Genomic DNA, 16,771 nt, shown 5'->3' with positions numbered 1-16,771 from the left:
CCAGCACGTCATATTTCACCTTCCAATCACCCTGGCTATGTTTTTCAGCTGCCTCAGACCACGTAGCACATCTCTTTATTTATCAGGGGACGGGCTGGCTGCACTCAGACCAATCAGACACAAAAGGGAGAACACAGATGCTTTAGCCCTTATCTTTATTTTTGGTTTCTGGAAGGCTGCAGACACACTGACACAGACAGCAATCACAGAGCATCCACGTTAACAGGCCAGGCTGGGCTGGGGGCTGACTAAACCATCTGCAAGTTTTGAGCTTAGAAAAAAAACAACCCCAAGTTTCAATCCAAAGCCCGGGGGTCTGGCACACACAGAGCACCGAAGGGAACAGAGCTAAACCAACCACATCATCAGCTCCAGCGACCCAAGCTGCTGAGAGCTCAGACAACAACACTCCCTACCCCAAAACAGCCCATCTGAACCATGGACCAGCCCAAACCTCACTGAATCAACAACCCAGCACTGGGGGATGAAGAAAACACAGCCAACAGCAAAACAACACTCTCTGGAGGCATAATAAAATATTATAAATAATCCCCTGAGTGGAGGCATAATAAAATCTTATAAATAATCCCCTGAGTCAGAGGAGAGTAACACCAGACAGACCATTCAGTGAAGTACTTGCAACACCAGTAGCAAGAACAAGCTGCAGAAGGTTTAAAGAAAAGCTTTCAAAACACTAACTTATCAGATTTTAAGTGAAACTAGAATGATTTACACAAGGAAAAAAATTATGACTAATCTATGACTAATTTTATATTAATCACCGTGCCCATCTCTGAACTGGAGTGCCACTCCATGCAGTTTCTGCTTTGTTTTAACTCTACCAGCCAAAGCAACAGGTTGATCATCTGTGGAAATGCAAAATTACTTTATGACTTTAACTGAAGAGCTCATGCCCCCAGCACCCATGTTACTGACGCCCTGTGATAAGAAGTCTGTGCAATCAGATATGAGAGAATTCATAAATTTGAAACAGCACTGGTGTTGTCAGCATTCTCCTCCTTCACAGTTATGTCAGGAACTTAAAGAGCCCCAACATCACAAACTTCCAAAGTCCTATTACTGAGGCACATGCACCCAAACTCTTTGTGTTTCCAGAGCTGGGAAGTGAAGTGGAAGCTTTGAAAGCAGCGAAGCCCAAAAGCACTCACCAGGAAAAGGAGCAAAATGACATCTTTTTGTTGCTGTTGAGAAGAGGCAGCCAAAAGATTAGAATTAGAAACCCTGGAAATTAGGATCAACAGAACCAGATGCTTTGCCTGCTTCACAAGTTAAGTTTTATGCACATCTTTTGCTATTTTCCTGCAGGCACTGCAGTTGTTTCAGCCCTTTCAAGCTGGTCACGTGCTAATATACATGCACACAACAGGACTCAGCTGCAAATAACCCTGAGAACACCATTTCTGCTCCTCACATTGCTCCACACAATCCTAAAGCACATGACTGCAGAATAAAACCCTCAGCACGTATTTCTGGCCTGGGTTTCTGAAGGAAATGAAGTTTATGTGGTGGTGGTGTCTGTCAGTCTTCACCCTGTTAAACTTTCAACTCGCTGCTCAGTTCTGACCACACTTGGCAGAAGGTGAAGAGATCCAGAGAGGTGTCACATTCCCGCATCTTTGGGAGAAATTACTATGCAGGTAGAGGAGACACATCCACATCAGCCTCGCCCAGATCAAACTGCTGCAAGAACTCTGCAATTCCCTGCTCTGGTTGGCCCAGAAGATGCTCCATCAGCATTGTTCACAAGACACCCACAAATAGTGCTGGATACTGCTGGGTCCACAAAGGGACTCTGCCTTAAAGCTGGAATTCGGGACAGGAGCAGCCACCACAGCAGCCAAGCAGAAACCAGCTCAGTTTCGTATTTCCCATGAGACAGGAATAAATAAATAAACATTTCCTATTTCACGGGTGGGTTTGTTTTGTGGGAGGGCAGTTGTTTGGCTTTTTTAAGGAAAGAGGCAAACTCTGCTCAGGCTCCAAAAGGAAAGTCGGATGGGAAAGAACCACTTACAAGATGCTGAGGGCAAACAAGTGCACCCTCAAGTATGTGTTGTGTTAGATCTTCATTCAGAAATCACCTACTGACCATCTTTCCCACAGGGGACAGTTAATATCAGAAGCAGCACACATCCTATACAAGGATGGCCCTAAAAAATATCCCATAGGCATTCCAGGAATCCAGCAGTTTGGCAAAACGGATTTTTAACTGCTGTGTAACATCTGGGAGACAGCAAGAAGACTTCAACATCACTTCAGCTGATTATTTTCCACTGGGGAAAGTGGGAAAACAACCCTCTTCATTCTCAGTTCCTTTTATCCTGAAATATCCCCTAAGAATCCTATAAACTTATGGGGGAAAGAAATAGCCTTCCATACTTGACCAAATAGTAAAATGCAACTCCTGCTTTATCCTCAGGGCAAGTCATCACTTGCAAAAACATTGGGGTTTATGGGGTACAGCACAAGGGAAGATATAAGAGTACAGTGGCTGCCTGAAGTGCTTTGGTGGTGGTCAGGTTTTCCTCAGGAACAGCAGCACTGTCCCAAAAAGAGGCAAAGGCCATTTTACTTGGATTTCCATGAAACCCCCCAGCTCCTGAGCACCAGCACAGCCCTCTCTTCCCAGCCATTCCTTGTTTACTGTCCCGTGTATTCCTCAGGCACGCAGCACATCTCCAAGCCCAGCAAAGAGCAGGTCTAGCAGATGTCCAACTTCCACCCTCTCCTAAATCCAGGGCTCTGCAGGTCCAGGCAGCATCAGGGAGGAGAACAGGAGAGCACGCTCTGGACGAACCAGAAGACACAGAATGAGGGGCAGGGAGGAGAGGACGGATTGGGAAGATCTGCACAAGCTGTGTGTGCAGCACTGAACATTCTGCCACTGGAGCAGCCAGTTCTCCTCTGCAGAGAGAGCCCTGGCGGTCACAGGGCTGCCAGCACACACCAACACCACCACCCCATGCTTTAATCCAGCATTTGTCTCCTCTCTCGATGCAAGCTGGGGGGGCTGCAGGTGAGGGATCACCTGCTGCCAGGGGACATTGCTGGGAGCTGCCTGCAGGTCCTGCCGGGCTTGGCAAAGCAGAGCAGTGCTGGCAGCCAGGGCAGCAATGCAGCTGGTGACAATGTCATTTCCCCTTCCTGCTTTGCACCACGGATTATTACTCATTAGGGCACCAATAATCTTTATATAGAATTCTTTCCTGCAGCCTCGTTTGGCAAGGAGTAATCACTCCCCTCCTCCCCCCGGTAATACAACAGAGAGCTGTGAAGTGATTTCATTTGCTGTTTATTCCATAGCTCTGCTTCCCCAAAGTTTCCCTCAGATGTTCAGCCTGAAGCCAGATGCATTTGGTCATTAGAAAATGTCTCAGGCAAACCTTATGTTTCATCAAGTTCCGTGTGGAAAAGATGAGTAATTTAGGAAGCTTTACATCTTTGTTTCACATTATTTGCCAAAAGAAATGCAGGAACTTTCTTCTTGAAAACAAAATAAACAAAAAACCAACACCACTGAAGCACTGAAGAGTTCAAGTCTCCACTCAGAGCAGGGGAACTTGATGCTCAGAGAGAGCTGCATCCATGTAGAATGAGCATTATTTTGGGGGGCAATAAATATGCTGGATGCTGAAAAGGTCACTGCTGAAATAACCACTGCCCTGCACTGGCTGCCACTCCCTCCAAGTGGGCTGAAAACAGAGAATAAATACAGGTTGGCATCCAGCCTTCCCTAAAGTCCAACAGGAACACCAAACAGCGTTATTTTGCTTCTAGATGAGTCCAATCCCTCGCTGAGCCCTCGAAATTTCTGCAAACACTCACCAAGGAAGAGAAGATGAATGACTGGCTTGCAGCTCCTCATGTCACACAAACCTCAAGACTTCAGCTGTTTAAAACCACCCACCCCAAGCAAAGGACTGAGCTGTATTACAGACTCTCAACAGCCAAAATAGTACTAGTTAAGACAAAGAGAGAACTGGTTTTGAAGAGCAGAACAATTCAGACAGTTGATATCTGCAGAAAAAACCTCCTTCTACACTTCTGTGTTTCCAAACAGTGTTTCCACACTGCAAGGAATTTTGTGTAATTACTAGCTTGGTACTGGGAAACTTAATTGTGCTGTATTAGCAATTAAGGTTTTCACTTCCTATCCAAGGGCTCTACTACTTTTAATTAAAATTGTACCTCATAAGCCTATGCAGATCCAACAACCTTCCCAGTAGCCATCTCACTACATCACTGTTTTCCTAGCCAATAAAGGTCAAACTGTAATTTTTGTTGTTTTAGATTTATACTTTCTCGCAAATGAAAGGCATTCTTAATGCCAGGAAGAAGCAAAAAGGAGATTTATTTGCCCTAGAGATACCAGAGCAAACTCAGTTCAGAAATAAAAAAGACAAAGAAAGCATTATTTCCCCAGTCCTTTTAAAAAGGGAGAAAACAGAAAACAGTGAACAAGAAGCCAAGATTATTAGCAGACAGAAGAAGGAAAAAAAAAAAAAAAACAACAACAAAATCAAATCGAAGAAACAGAGCAATGAGAGCCTCTGTTCCCAGGAAATCCTTTTCAAGAACTGAGGAGGCTCCAGCGCTGCAGCTGCACTTCCTGTGACCTGGAGCGCTCTGTTTGGGAACAGGGGAAGGTCACAGCCTTGGAGCAGCTCAGTACACCCACACTGCCCAGCACAGCTCAGCTCCAGAGCCATCCCACAGGACACCGGGAGGATGAGGATGCTGGGGGGCAGGAGCAGGGACCGCGATTCGGAGCCGTCCTGGGGATGGCCCAGCTCGGGCTCCTGCAGGGAATTCCTCTCAGGGCTCTGAGAACTGGGGGCTGGTCAGCCTGGACAAGTGAGGGCTCCAGGGACACCTACAGCTCCTTCCAGGACCTGAAGGGGCTACAGAAGAGATGGAGAGGGATTTGTGGCAAAGGCATGGAGTGACAGGACAAGGGGAATGGCTTCAAACTGACAGAGAGCAGAGTTTGATTGGATATTAAGGGGAAATCTTTCCCTGGGAGGGTGGGCAGGCCCTGGCACAGGTTGCCCAGAGAAGCTGTGGCTGCCCCATCCCTGGCAGTGTCCCAGGCCAGGTTGGATGGGGCTCTGAGCAACCTGGGATAGTGGAAGGTGTCCCTGCCTGTGGCAGGGGTTGGAACAAGACAACCTCTAAGGTCCCTCCCAACCCAAACCAGTCTGTGATTCTGTGACTCCTCTGCAGCAGAGTCTGCAGCAGCAACAGGAGCCAGAAAAGCTCTTTAACAACACACAGTTAATAAAACACCAACTAGATCCACACAGACCCAGCTGCCAGCACCAGCCAGGCTGGGTGCTTGGAGGAGAAATATCGCTAAGTGGCAAATTCAGTTCATGATGAACTACCCTTCTTCTTGCAAGGAAAAGCATTTAGAAACGACACCAGCAGCTATCCACATAATCCATTTTATAAAGCACACACAGCCCCAGGAACATCCCTTGATGTATTATTGATAAGCAGAGCCACTTCTGAGGCGAGGCGGACTTTGAACAGCACAACAGAAATTCTAAACTGCTGCAGGACCTAGATAAACACACTAATTAGCAGAGTTTGTCTACACTGAAAGATTAACTCAAGCACTGTCCCTGACTTGCCCTCCCAGCTACATCTTTAATTCGAGCACGGCACTTTAATTGAATTGGCAGGAGACGCAGGCAAATGTTTGATTAAGCACATTCAAGCAATATCTAAACACCAGAGCAGACAGGCAACACTCAGGGATCCTCAAGTCCTCCGAGTTTTCCCCACTATTTTCAGCACAACTCCTGTGGTCAAACTCAGAAAGCAACAGAACCTTTGTATACATATTTATGTATGCATTACATATATACATAAACACATACACATTATTTGTTTTAAAAGTTTAATGCTGTGTGTAAATAAAGCAGAGCTTTCAGGCCCCTTGGCATCCTGCAAGCACAGCTAATGCTGTCCAGAGGAGCATCCTTTCTCCAAAGGATGCCCAGGATCACTTAAGCTGCACTCATTCAAGAGTCTGTGAGTTTAACTCAGATCTGAAGGGCATCAGCATGAAAAAAAAACCAGGAGAGAGGCTGCTGGTCCCTGTGGAGCAGGAGGGAGAGGCAACAGTTATGTTGCCTAGAGCAAGGGGGCATTTCACCCTGAACTGAGATCCCCTCAGCTGGAACCCAGCTAGAATTCCCAAATAATAGCCCTTCTGCTCCCAAACCCTCTGCTGAATCCACCTGGACCATGCTCTCAAACTCATTCAAAATACAGTGGGGCAGGGGGGGTAAAGATTCCTGCCTCTCACTACTCGGAGAAGATATTAAATTATGCTTTCCCCATTCCTGCTCTGCCTGGGTTTCATGACTCAGTTTCCCAGCTTTCTTCAAAGTTGACAAATTTTAAAGTAGAGAGGGTTTATGTATGTTTTCTCACTCCGTCCCAGTGGCACGTGATGCCACTGGAAACCTTCAAGTGTTGCATATGCACGGGTAGGGAAATTCTGCCTTTACCTTGACTGTTTGCTTTGTTTCTCTGAATCACCCAGCTCGTGCCCTCTACGGGAAATCAAGTTAACACAAAGTATCTTTTAATAATCTTAAGAGCTTCCCAGCAATTCAATTTGCAAAAGGACAGCCCAGCATTCTGTGTTACAGCAGGCAGTTTATTGAGCTGTTTTGACAGCAGGTCTTGTCCAAAGCCTTGTCCAGAAATGTAACACCACCTCCTACTATTGCAGGCGTGCCAGTCAATGACTGCAAACAGCTCGGAGAGCACAGCCAAGCACACGCTCAGCCCTGTTCCCAGGCTGAGCTGTGAACATCCAGCATTACCATCTGGAAGTGTCTGGGCACCAGCTAGTACAACCTGCAGCCAGGATCAGCTCTGTGAGGGCAAGTTAACACTGAGCTGCTTTATTCTGCTTTCCCAAAACGAAGGCAAGTCCTGCACCACCCAGGCCCCCAGCCCCGTGAAGGAACAGGGCTTGAAACAGCAAAGCGGCTCGTGGGCAAGGGCTGCAACGTGTGAGAGGAGTTGTCCCTTCCAAACACACGAAACACAGCCGGGACCAGCAGCTCCAACCACAGGAAGGGCCTTGCTCTGACATCCCAACCACTCCCCGTGCCGCTCCCTTGCCAGCTCTGCCCTGGAAGTGTCGCTCCCGCTCAGGGCACGAGGTGTGCCCTCACCCGGCACAGGGGCTGCAGGGAGCCACACGGCACGTCTGACAGCAGGAGAGCAGGGAAAACACGGAAGGCAACTTATCCCAGCCAGGGGGAATGAGTGGGGGAGTCACAAACAGAGCTCAGTATGGCTCCATCCAGCCAGCAGCAGCTCCAGCACGAGCACAACCGGCTTTTGTGCAAACGCTGAGACACGGAGCATATTCCAAACAAATATCCCTTAAGGCAAAAAAAAAAAAAAATGCAGCAAGACAGACTTTTGGGACAACTACTCTTGCTGCTGGGTTCATGGGCTTCAGGTTATTTTTAGTAAGCTGCTTTTGCAGATGCCAAAATAACATCTCCTCCCTCTGTGCACACACAGCTGGACATGAACCTTCACCATCTGCATCCAGTCCCACAGATGTGTATTGAGGGGAAGCCTCTTCTCTGGAAATCCAAACACAAGCAGTTAACATGGTCCAAGTTCCAAGTATACAGCCCATGGAAAGGAGGGACTCACAAGCACAGAGCTAAAGAAGCTCCTTCCTCACCACCAGGAGCATTCCCATTTGGAAGCTGTCCCTCCTCAGCCATCACAGCTCTGCTGGTCTATTTACATCCACCAGACCAACGCAATCTCCATGCGGGCAGGAGGGGCAGCCAGACCATGCAGGCACTGCTTTCCCTTGGAAAAGAGTTGCAGTTTGAGACTCTGAGGCAGCATCCATCCCTCTTCACTCCCAGCCCCAGGAGAAGCAGGTGGCATAGCAAACCCTCCAGAGCATCAGAGGTGGAGCCCAGAGCACACTGGTCTGTCAAGTGACACTGGTCCATGTCCTGCCTGCCCTGCTCTGTGACCCCAGCACACCTCTCAGAGCACACACATTTCTGTGCCCCTTTTGTTCTCCCTGGGAGAAATGTGCCCACTCCAAAGACACCAGGCAGCAAAGCCTCTGCCAGCTGACTGACTCCATCCAGGGAAAATCATCCCAGCCTCCCACGGCTCCTTAATGCCAGCCCTGCTGGGAAGTGCAACATGCCCTCTCCCCAGCACTGGGAAAAGGGGCTGAGGGCAGAGCAGCACGTTTTCCCACCATCCTGGGCAATGCCAAGCTTTCCAGTGAGAGTCTGGCCCTCGACCAACCTCCAGCACTCCCTCAGCCCCACAAGAGGCTCTGCAGGGAGAAACTGCGCTGTCCTGCCCAGCTTGTTTTCCCCTGCTTCCCACACCCCTGCCACGTGCTCAGTCACTGTGGAGCATGAGGAAGCTGGAACACTGGAATGGTGTGCAGAACACCAGCAAGAGGTGAGGCAGCTCCAGCTCGGTCCCTGTTAGCAGGACAGACACGTGACCTCTCCCTCCTCCATAGGGAGGCCCAGAACCACAGATTCACCCCAAGCAGATCCATGGTTGTTTTAGCTACTTTACTTCATCTCCAACACCCCTCTGCCTCCCTCTACCCACAGTCCTCTCCCTCAGATCTGCCTCATTTCCCGCAAACGCCTACGCAGCGAGCTCGGTGTCCTGGCTTGTCTCAAAACCTCCTAAGCCTCATCCAGGGACAGCCAACTTTTAGAAGGGGATTCACTTCTCATTTTTCACAGTCTCAAAGCTATGCAACATGTTGAGTCTGTGCTGTAACCTCCTGTTTACCACAAAACAACCACCACTTTAATCTGGACTAATTTCACGTATGGCTTCTATCAGATCCCGGAGAACCTCTGGCTGCCCTCCCGCTCCTGTATAAACATCAACCAGAGCCAGGCATGAGGCTCTCGATACGGGAGGAAAGGCTCTGCCTCGGAGCTTTGCAGCACAGGCCAGACAGGAGGGATTAAAGAAAGGACACCACAGATGACTCTGAATTTCCCCATGTTCCCATAGGCTATGGTACAGGGGGGCAGGGACACGCACTTGGAGGGTGGCACCACTAACTCCTCAAGCCAGCAGGGCCAGCAGCTCTGCAGCAGCTCTGGAGGAGCTCTCACCGCCCAACAAACCCAGTCCAGTCCCCCTTCACCTCCCTGGGGAACTGTTCCCTTGCCCCTCACTTCCACAACCAAGGAGTGCAGCAGCAGAGACCCCACCACCCCTTCCATGCCAGAGAGCAGAGCTCAGTGCCTGCCCCTCCTGAGGAAGCTGTAACTGCAGTGAGGGCTCCCCTCAGCTGAACACACCCAGTGCCCTCAGCCACTCCTCGTGTGGCTCCTCCAGACCCTTCATTCACCACCCTTGTGTCCTTCCTGTGGACACTCTCCAAGAGCTTTATATCCTCCTTCCATTGAGGTTCTCAAACCTGCGGAGCATCCTCTGACAGAGGTGCTGAGTTACATCAGCCTATCAAGGCAAATCCCTCCAGAAACAGTTTCTTGTTGCAGCTCCTCCTGCACTTCCCCACGGCCAGCTCAGCCCTGCCTAAACAAGGCAGGCCTAACTCTGCCTCCTGTTACTGCAGTGCCACGGCCCAGAGCGAGGGGAGCAGCGCAAGGCACGGACACACCTCACAGGTGTCCCGACAACTGCATCTCCACCCGCCACCGGGTCCCACCAGGAGCAAAACGACTCTTCAGGACAGCACAGCACAGAGAGCCAGAGTCTTCTCTTCACAGAGAGCCACTGCTGCAAGGAACCCAAACACACAGCAGCCACCTTGTTGTTCATGGTATTTTCACTGCTGAAAGGATAAATCCTCATTTACAGCAAAGGCAGGATTTCCAGTCGGAGGTTATTTACTTTCACCTCAGTCACAGCAGCTCTGGCAAGCCAGCTCAAGGCACAGATGATGTACAAGCCAAGCAGCAAGTGCTCACATGCTGGGAACTGTTCAAACAGGAATAATTCAATCTTTTTGTAGTCTCACCCTGGCTAATTTGCCACAAGCTGTCTCTTTTCAGATGCTACACGAAACACGAGGAGAAAAACAAGCTGGATTAAGCTGGGCCGCTCACAACCAGCTCATCCACTGAGAGCTCAGGTCAGTCAGTTTGCTGTGTAAAACAAATCCGTTTCTTTCAGCTTCACAGGGGTTGTGGAACTGAAATTTACTGCAGTAACCAAACACTGCTCACCGGACAGGCGTGCAGAGATTACTTAACTAATGCAAACGATTTCCAGTCTGCGTGCAAGGAATGCATGGGATAATTCCAGAGCACTCTCTTCCACAGGCATTTCACAAGCACTTTTTAGGTAGCTATGGAGACGTTACAGCCTTTCTCATTTTGCTGTCATAACTAGACAGCCACTGATTTCTTTGTAAAATTCCTTGGAAGAGCAGGGAAGGAAGGGGGAGTTTCAAGCACCACAAGGTGCCGGAGAAAATGGAAACAGATTTCAGACGGAGACAACAGCATGAAGGCTCCTTGCAGGAGGAAGCCTTGAACTCCAGCTCCTGCTTTAGTGCTTCTACCAGTAAGAAGGTAACTATAACCCCACAGACTCCCAACCAGGTCCAAAAGGAAAACATTCCCAGCTCCTGCTGCACAAAAGGAGGCCCTCTCTGAGGCCGTGCTGAGGTTTGGCTCCACAAAGCTCTCTGGAGACGTGGTGGGACTCCACTCTTGCAGTCATCATGCCGGGGTGCAAGATGTTCCCCTCTCCCTCGAAGCAGGTTATCTCACCCCTGACAGGCCTTGCAGGTCATCAGTGCCTGTGCCTCCAGCCTCCCCAGGCATTACAGGCTTGGTCAAACAATCCTGCACTTCCCCATCCTTCCGAGAGCAGCCCCAGAGCCCTCGCGAGCCGAGCAAGGCTGGTCCTCGGCAGCTGAATATTCCACAGTGCCCAAAGCGATGCAGAGAGAAAAGCCTCTCACCTCATGGATCCTTTATGATCAAACACTTCTGCATCTGCAGATTTAAGAGCCTGAAACCTGAGACACCGACCTGGGAAACCCTGTGACACACAGATAAGGACCTGCAAATCATCACGGATTTGGGTCTCAGAAACGAGAACAACAGATATTTCCCCTCGGATAAAACAAGAAAGGAAGGCCTGTTCAACCAGAACACTATTCTTCAATTCACCTTAGACCCAGTCCCAACAATGGAGCCAGAACCCCGCAGAATGATCTCTGTCACTGAGCTGCAGGAAGTTTACTGGCGCCACCCTGACAGCAGATCTCAGATCTCCTCATCTCCACACTGCATTCACAGCCCGAGGACTGCTCACCAAAAGGACACTCTCAAGTGGAGGGAGAGCAAAAGGCTGCTGCTGCAGAAGTGTTTGCACCCGTGACAGACTGCTCCTGCTTCGTGTAACACCCATCTGTCTGTGCAACCACATCGTCACTGCTGCTTCCATTCCTCCAGGGTGAGCGTGGAAACCTCTGAGGGGATACTCCTAGTCAGAACTTCTTAGTTACCTGTTTCACACCCAAGGGAAGGTGCAGACCAAGATAAGCCACTATAACCTCTTTTCGGACAAGAACAAACAAAAAACATGCACTATGTATAAACAATAACATAATCCAGCCTTTCTTTCCAAAGTTTACAAACCCAAGCTCTTAGAGCCAATTTCAGTTTAGCCAAGAAACATAAATATGCTTTTCTGAACCTTCCCCTGATGTTTCCTTTGCAAACATAACAAATTAAAAGTGCTGTCCCAAATGCAACCAGCTTCAGTTAAGTGGAGGGGGAAAAAAACGCTGGTGGCTCCAAGATCCAACTGACAAGCCTTTTCAAGTCTGCTCTGAAGCAAAACTGACTTCCCAGAGGTTTAAATTAAGAGTAAAGAAATATTTTCCTTTGCTTAATCCTGGTTTGGAAGCAGGACAGGGGATACTATAACAAAGCCAGCACCTGAACCCACCTCCCACTTAACAAAAGTCGATCAGAGATGCTTCCAGTGCAGGAGGGAGAGCAAAAAAAGGGATGAGCACCACGGGAAGCACAGCCATCAAACCACCTCCCTACCTGATCCAAGCCCAGCAGAGAGCAGACTCTGGCAGTTTCCATATGGCAAGAGGGATTTTTACAGCAGTGGAAGGACACAGGACCCAAGATCACAAGTGCTACAACCACGTCAGAGAACTATTTTCGGAAACACAGGAGCAGCTCGGGATGTTTTCACAACAAAGACGGTTTTCTCACCTGCTCTTCAAGACAGACATTAATTATCAGCATTGCACTCTGCAGAACTTTACCCCGATCCTACAGACACCTTCAACTGCCAACCTCACAACAACTGCTCCCGTGTTTGTGGGAGCCCATGAGGCTCCAAAGGGTCTGTGTGCTCTTTTCCCCACCCCTTATACCCCCATAGCCTGGGTTAGTCTGTGCAAGAGCACACCATTACCATCGCCTCCTACTTTAACATATCTGCTACACAGAGGGAAAGTAAAGCTGTTCTCCCAAATCCATCACATTTGGAGCCAGGAGAACGGTTCGATTTCAAATGTGCTGATTCATGCCAGTGGTTATCAGGTTTTACCATCTGAGACACAATTAGGCAGCTGTCTGGCAGCACAGAGGTTCTCCACTTCAGAGCTCAGATGCTGCAACAGCCGGCTCGAGTCTCAGCCTTCAGATTTTTCACCAGCATGTAGGAAAAAGCCTATAAAGAGAAATACAAGTACAAACCAAACTCGATCTGGGAGCCTTCTGCTCACAGGTGCCACTGGAGGAGAGGATTTTATTCATGCCACAGTTATGACACTGTGCCTGCTGGAGGAGCGATTGCCATCAAAATGTATGCAAGCAGCTCCTTAAAGTCACACTTGTCACTTTTATCTTCCCTTCAACACCACAAGCCAGAGGCTGCTGAAGTGGCCCCCGAGTCCTGCTCTTTGACACAGCCTGCACTGGTCAGTGCTGCAGAGCAAAGGGAAAGGACACCTCAACACATGGATGCTGGCTTCTCCAAAGGCTGGGCAGGAGATGTGACCTCTCAGGAACAGCGCTGGAGGCTTTCCTGGCTGATGCCAAGGTTAATGCCTGCAAAGCAGACATCTCCAAAGAGCTATGTCCGCAGCTGTCTTTGAACATCATCCTTTGCCCACTCACAGGTCACCTGCCACCACTCAGATTTTCAGCACCAAGAGTCACTTTCCTACCAAGACACAGGGAGGGTTGATGCCTTAGCACTGCTCAAACTAAAAAAGCAGCACAGATGCAAAGCCTGGCAAAGGAGGAGGTCCAGGCACAGCCCCTCTGCTCAGGAGACACTGCGGTTACACCACGTAGGCTCCGGACACCCAACAAATTTACAGCACAGCAGGACAGGGTGAGAATTTGTACTAAATGCTAAATAAACGTCTGGGCATGAACAGCAGCACAGCGTGGTTCACCTCTCCTGGGCTGGATCCATCAGCAAAGTCACTGATGGGATGATGACTAATGGGATCTCCCAATTCCAAAGGGGGAAGGGGCTCACTGTTCAGCCTAAGGACAGGAAGGTACTCAGTGGTTCTGTTGATGAAGGTATGAAGTGTTTTTAGGTGTTGGTAATGCACAGCTGTAGGCACATGCCCCAAGTGAGGAGCGAGCACAACAAAACCTGCCCCAACTTTCCAATAAACCCCTTCCTTGCACCTACAAGTTAACAGATGTGGCTTGGCCAGGCAGAAATGGGTCAGATCATAATTGTACAGCTTGAAAGCAGCGACATGACTTCAGTTGTGCTTTGAAGCCCGAAAATAGCCGAGGCAAGAATGAGAAGAAGCTGTCTCAGGTACACCAACCTAACCTGTGCATCACCATGCACAAGCTGAGGCAGAGGCCACCAGCACCTCCTTAAGAAAGGGCATGCAAATCCTGCAGTGGGAAGGGGGCTTTCCTGACCACCTCTGACACCACAGGAGGTTCCAGGATGCTCTATCACCTCCCTAAATCCTACCTAACATTTCAGCTTTTGCTTTCTCTGTAAACCAGTGGAGTTCCCAGTCAGAGACTTTTAGGGGGCTATTTTGCACTCCTCTTGTGCCATCCCAAGAGCCAGGGACACATTTTTGGAACATCTGTACTGGATCTGGGATCTGGCCACCTCTCCACAGAAAACACACAATGCAAAGCACAACAAAGGAAATTAGTCAGTTATTCAAAGGAGTTTACAGCAACACTACCCGGTCCTGAGTAAGCCCAAGGTCTATTTTGATGCAATCACACCACCAGTCAAGAAAATGACTAAACCTTGTTTGCTTTTAAACCTCTTCAGGGGAAGGATTTCCACTTCATTGAAAGAGTTCCTCGAAGCGATGAAAACCAGAAAAACATCAGAGAACCCTCCCTTGCATGGGTCCAAGAGACACAGAAGCCCCTGAAGGGCACTGCACCCCCTGCACCTCCTCACACGCAGCACTGCCTGTCCTCGGGCCACCCTGACCTCAGCCCCGAGCAGCGACCAGAATGTGTCCTGCTGATCATCGGTGAGCAGTGGGACCAGACAGGCTGGCAGCACCACCTGGGAACCTCGATCTCCCGGGAATGGCTGTAATTTCAGGAATGTTAACAATTATCCTCACGTTGTCGTTGTCGCCACGGGTCACAGGCAGAGCTTCCCCCCACAGCCCCGTGGACATTTACATCAGCACCCCGCTCCTTCCTGAGGTGTTCCACACCGCCCAGGCAGCTCCAAACAGAAACAGGACTTAGATGTATCTAAGTAGGGGAAAAAAAGCTGCCATTCGGCACGGTCCCTGCCCCCGGTGACACCCCCGCTTTCGAGGCGCTCCGCCCTGCGGGGCGGGGACACGCAGAAACCTTGCTCACCCATGTCCTTCCAGAGCGTGGATCTGCTGCAGACACACGTGCACAGCGCACAGCTGCTTCGATATTCCTCAGCAGAACTCCCTCTTAAACCCAGATCCAGCAAATGGATCAAATCCCAGGGCACCTTGCTCAAAGGCAGGAGATGCTGAGGAGGGATCCCGTTCCCAAGGGCCCCACTCCACAGCCAGGCAAACAGGTGGAGCTCCCACTGCCTTCAGGGAGGACTGAAACATCAACTTCATGCTTTTGACACAGGAACATGGATCTTAATTTATGAGCAACACGCCACTGACAGGCATTTTCACTTCTAGGAGCTGATCTCTCTGATACAGCTTTTCAAAGAATTAGGCTAAATCCTGTTGCCAAAATTCCCCTAGGACAGGTACTAAGCTAAATTAAAGAGCGCTCTGGCTCTTAATTTCTTATTGATGTGAAGAAGTTAAGAGGCCAAAATCTTTGCTGCCTTTGGAACAGAGAGTTTAAGCACATTTCAGTTTTTCTCCTTTCCAGAATGCCCCTCAAACCGAGCTGCCACGCTACCTCTGGTTTTACTGAAACCTCTACTTATGTCCTTCACAAAAGTAAATCCTCCAGCTATAGCTGCTACCTTTAATAGGAGCAATAAATCCGGAGCTGACACACTGTGACTTCTTCCTCTCGGGTGCTCGATCGTGTAACATCGAGCGGGGAACATCCTCACTCACCGTGTGCCCCATTTTTTGCTGTTCACTTTTTGGAATGCGGCGACACTCGCATTGCTCAATGTGCTGCCCCTGCAATACCCACCAGAGCTCACCCACGGTGCTGGGGGGACTATCTGTGCTCGGGCCACGGCAGGGAGCCAGCAGAGCCTCCGGAGGGCTCAGGCACGGCCAAGCCCGAGCCCGAATCACTTCATGGGTGTTTCTGCGCTCGCACCACGGAGCGCACACGTGTTACACCCACGGCGCCCAACACCAAAAGCTCGCTTTCCCCCCACGTAGGCGCAAAGCACCTTTTTACAGCCACAGCTCCCACCTCAGCCAGGGTGTGAGCTACCACAGCTATTCCAGATTCCCGAAATCCCGGATCTAACAGACACAGACCTGGAGGGCGGTGGGGGGATAAAAAATAGTAACAGGATGTCAGAACCCCAGGCCTTAAATCAAAACACATTTGCTAGTTCTAGATAAAACTCTTTAACCGCAGTTTCAGAGCGCTAGCGCCTGAAAAGACTAAAGCCGGAGCCTGCCTACCTCTTCCCAAAACTTCCCTAAAAGTTGTGTCACTTTGAGCGCGCAAATAAGGCACCAGAAGGTCTGGAGCGTGGAAAACGCCTCTCCTTCCCTTTCCAGCCGGGAGGCTGGAAGGAAACACGGAGGTTGAGGACGGAGGGCCGGCTGGATCCCGGCCCCCGCCGCCGTGCCCGTCCCGCCGGGCTCGGGGCGGCTCCCGATCCCCGCTCCCGGTGGGACCCGGGCCATGGCGGCTGGAGAGGAGGGGCAGGAGAGGGGCAGGGCACGGCACGGCGGGAGCTCATCCCGCCACGACTCCAAGTTGCCGCTCGGTCCCGGGATCCCCCCTTCCCTGGAGCGCCCCTTACCTGCGCACAGACCCCGGAGAACCCTCCGGGGCGGCCGCGGCTCCGCCGGCTCCGGGCAGCGCCCGCCGCCGTCCCGACACCGCCCCGCACGGCCCGGGACCACCCCGGGTAGCTCGGCACCGCCCCGCACAGCTCGGCACCGCCCTGCACTCTGCTGCACCGCCCCGCACGGCTCGGCACCGCCCCGCACAGCTCGGCACCGCCCCGCACAGCTCGGCACCGCCCCGCACAGCTCGGCACCGCCCTGCACTCTGCTGCACCGCCCCGCACTCTGCTGCACCGCCCCGCACTC

At 50.5% G+C, this 16,771-nt stretch overlaps 1 protein-coding gene across 1 annotated transcript in view; it reads right to left on the bottom strand.

The window, feature by feature from the left end:
- Positions 1-16,502, bottom strand: part of PPFIBP1 (PPFIA binding protein 1) — an 83,722-nt gene extending 67,220 nt beyond the window's left edge. The window contains exon 1 of the mRNA XM_027904769.1: positions 16,480-16,502. The gene's annotated coding sequence lies outside the window, so the exon portion shown is untranslated. The remainder of the gene's footprint in view (positions 1-16,479) is intronic.
- Positions 16,503-16,771: the final 269 nt, after the last annotated feature.

The sequence above is a fragment of the Empidonax traillii genome, unplaced genomic scaffold, assembly GCF_003031625.1.
Source record: "Empidonax traillii isolate 1590-97213 ecotype Southwest subspecies unplaced genomic scaffold, ASM303162v1 scaffold1087:size276498, whole genome shotgun sequence".
In the NCBI taxonomy this organism is placed as follows: domain Eukaryota; kingdom Metazoa; phylum Chordata; class Aves; order Passeriformes; family Tyrannidae; genus Empidonax; species Empidonax traillii.
The sequence above is the reverse complement of the archived record's forward strand: the minus strand, read 5'-3'. Positions and strand labels throughout refer to the sequence as shown.